Source organism: Tupaia chinensis, unplaced genomic scaffold (genome assembly GCF_000334495.1).
Source record: "Tupaia chinensis unplaced genomic scaffold, TupChi_1.0 Scaffold000359_1, whole genome shotgun sequence".
In the NCBI taxonomy this organism is placed as follows: Eukaryota; Metazoa; Chordata; class Mammalia; order Scandentia; family Tupaiidae; genus Tupaia; species Tupaia belangeri.
This window is the reverse complement of record NW_006159855.1, coordinates 2,730,666-2,733,971: the sequence shown is the minus strand read 5'-3', so window position 1 is coordinate 2,733,971 and position 3,306 is coordinate 2,730,666. Positions and strand designations below refer to the sequence as shown.

Below are 3,306 nucleotides of genomic sequence, written 5' to 3'. Positions count from 1 at the left end.
CCTCATTAGTTTTGCCCCCCTGGTCCCCCCCCCCCCCTGCTGTCCTCTGTATTCTGAGAGGAATGAGTCACAACAGACTTTCAAGGCTTACATTGTCACCACAGGTGTACTCGTTGTCTGTGTGCTGAGCTCATGACTTCTGGTTGTGCAAATTAGTTTCTTGAGCCACAGTCCCTAAATACTCACCAGGTTATTTCCAACTGCCTTCCTGAATACCACAAAATTTTCTCAAAGTGTTCTTTCAGGAACTCTATGTGACACTTGTTTCAAGATGGAGATGCTATAAAAAAAAATCAACAAATGTGGCAAACTATTCAAATTCCAAAAGAGTTTGGAGCACTCAACTCAAAAATAAATCCCTATACCAATACAGAGGTAATAAACCAGTTAAAAACCAAATACATTCTACATCTACACTGTGTATAATATAACCATTCTGTATACTTTCTTGAAAAAAGTCAAATTTTAGAAAAGCTGGTAAAACAAACCATAGAAAAAGAAATCATAAGACCTGTGTTGTTTATTTCAGTGGAAGGGAAATAAAATGTCATAGTTTATTCTTCAAAGGAACTATATATCATTCACTCCAGAGAGAAATCATTGTCTAAAGATAGGGGGAAAAAAAGAAAGAAGAATGTTAAAGAATGTAATTGTCACCAGTATAATTCAGAGGAACTGAGAAGTCAACCTTGAATAAGAGCAATTCAGATTCTGCATAGCCGTACTAAAGTATTTGAAGAGACAGTACAGAAATTACAGCAATGAAAAAAAAAAAGAACTTAGAGAGCCAGACTCTATCTTTTCTCTCTCCCTGTTTCCTTCCATTTAGAGGTTTTATCAGTCAGGATGCTTATGGTTCCAAGTAAAGAAAATTAACCTCAAATTATTTTTCTACAAAGTATATTTACTGGTTCATTTAAATGTAAAGTCCAGAGTCAGATCTTAAGAGTTTCAGACACAGTTCAATAGGACTCCAACTCTATGACTCTGTGTTATGGTTTGAATAATGGTTCATCCCCCAAAAGTTCATGTATTTGAATTTGAATGTTGGGTTGAGACTTGACGGTACTGTAAGGGTGTTAACAACTTAATTCCTTCATGGTGTCCCAGGATGGCACCTTGATAATTGAGTTCTGGTGGTTATATAAAGCAGATGGAGTGAGACTCGAACAAGAAACATGGACAGCAGCTCTGCTCAATCCTGCCCTCTGTCACGCTGCAGGCCAGCCAGAATTCCACCTTTAGGCTTCCCAGACACCAGAATCCTGAGTCAGAATAAATCTGTACTCTCTTAAATTCATCCAGTCTCGATGTTTCCGCTAACAACGCAAGGATAGACCAAGACACTCAGCAATCTTCTTAGCTTGTTCTCACCTATGCATTGGCTTGCCCCTATGTGGCGGGTTGAGGGGGGGCATCTCCCCCCACTGTGGAAGAGGGAGAGTTTATATCACAGGCCTGCCTCTAAACCACTGACTAGGACCAGAAGAATGCTATGCCCTGCCTAGCTTATGCCTGCATTATATTAATAGATCTATTACTGAATCAAGAATTTGGGCTAGAAGGATGTTGAGGCCCATCCTGATGCAGGGAGTGAGGTCAATCCCACCCAAACTACACTACTTTATGTGTGGGAGAGGGAAAAGGGGGAAGGATAACAAATGTACTGAAGAAGTATGGCAGAGACTGGTTAGCCTTTCAAATCCAGTTCCTCTTCTCCCTGGTAACACAACTAGATTATTTCCCAGCCCTAAACAAAGTTAGGTATGGCCATCGGACAGACATGATGGAATAAAATGGCATGGGCCACTTTCAGATTGGCCCTTAAAACCTCTCACCCTCCATGCTCTTTCCCATTCTGCCAGCCTGTGCACACAGACGCGCACCACAACCAAGATGGCCCTGACATAGCATGTCTGCCTGTGCCAGTGGCTAGTGGGTGGCCTCTGTGGTGGACAACAACTTGTATACAACTAGGTGGCTGGAACGGGGAGGAGCAGCCCTCAGAGAAAGGGGAGGGCGCTGAGCAGAGGAAAGAATAACTGTCCCTGCACTGGGCTTCAGCTCAGGCCCCCAGGCTCCCTTTATTTTAAGAATTATTGTGTATGATGGCAGCTATTGTTCCTAATCTAACTCTGAGACACTTTGCATTCTGGATTACCAAGAGAGGTTTTCCACTTATTCTGTTTGATAAGAGGAGGAAGAATAATATCTTGTGGGGAAAATGTCAATAGGTTTGACACAGAAAGGGCTTCTCAGGTGACCTTCGCCCTTACCTTGTACAACCTGCCCCAAAGATACTAATTACTCCGTATTGCTCACTACTTCTCGTTTACCCAGGCCTTTCATAATTATTACTTGTTCTGAATTCTGTTTTTGCACCCTAGTGGTAAGGTCATTGCATCCTGTGTTCTTGTGTTTCTGTTTCATCAGCTAACTCTGTAATTCGGGCAAGTCATCCAGTTGTGCTGTTCTCTTTCTTCACCTGTTAGGATAGGCCGACTGCTGTTCTAAATCGAAAAATACACACAAGGCTCTACCTTGATAGAAGCTTCTCAGTCACATAAAATAGGTGTTCTTAATCAGTAAGGGGTGGTCCTCTAAAGGGGGGATTCAGGGACCGGGGCTGCTTCCATCTGTGGCTCTGGCATCCTCAATACACATCTTGGTTTTCCCCTGGAACTGGTCAAACTGGAATTAAGGGAAGAGGCTCTCCACTGATGAAGCTGTGGTGTGTGAGGTCAAGAGCTGTTGGTAGGCCTTATTTCCAGCTGAGCAGCAAAAAGCAGCCCAGGAAAACAAAAATGACACCAACTAAATGGAAAGTGGGGAAAAACAGTCATGGTTTCGTTCATCCAAGAGGCCAGAGTATCCATGTCCTTCCTTTGGTTATGATGTCTCACAAATTCCACTTTTGGCCTCAGCCCATTTAGACTGGGCTGATGTCACTTGCAGTGAAAAAAATCCTGATCAATATAGTCAGGAAAACTGTTTCAAAAAAGAGACAAAAATATTCATGGCATCTCACTAAACTCAAAAAAAAGCAGAGGAGAAGAGACAGGCTGAAAGTTCAGTTGATCACCAGTGGCCAGTGAAATCAGTTTTGCCTTTGTAATGAAACCTCCATTAAAAACCCTCAAGGATGGGTACAGAACTCATCCCACTGGTGAGTAACCCATGTGCTGAAGAGGTGCACACTACATGGACAGAAGCCCCTGTGCTTGGGACCCTTCTTGTTCTTTTTCACTTTTGGAGAAGGTTTGTTTTTTTGTTGTTGGGTTGGTTTTTTTTTTTTTTTTTTTTTTT

The 3,306-nt window shown here is 42.3% G+C and overlaps 1 protein-coding gene and 1 pseudogene across 1 annotated transcript in view; one reads left to right on the top strand and one right to left on the bottom strand.

Annotated features, from left to right (window-relative positions):
• Positions 1-3,306, bottom strand: part of PDE8A (phosphodiesterase 8A) — a 131,826-nt gene that overhangs the window by 104,043 nt on the left and 24,477 nt on the right. The window lies entirely within an intron of this gene.
• Positions 3,143-3,306, top strand: part of LOC102481976 (60S ribosomal protein L39 pseudogene) — a 2,562-nt pseudogene continuing 2,398 nt past the window's right edge.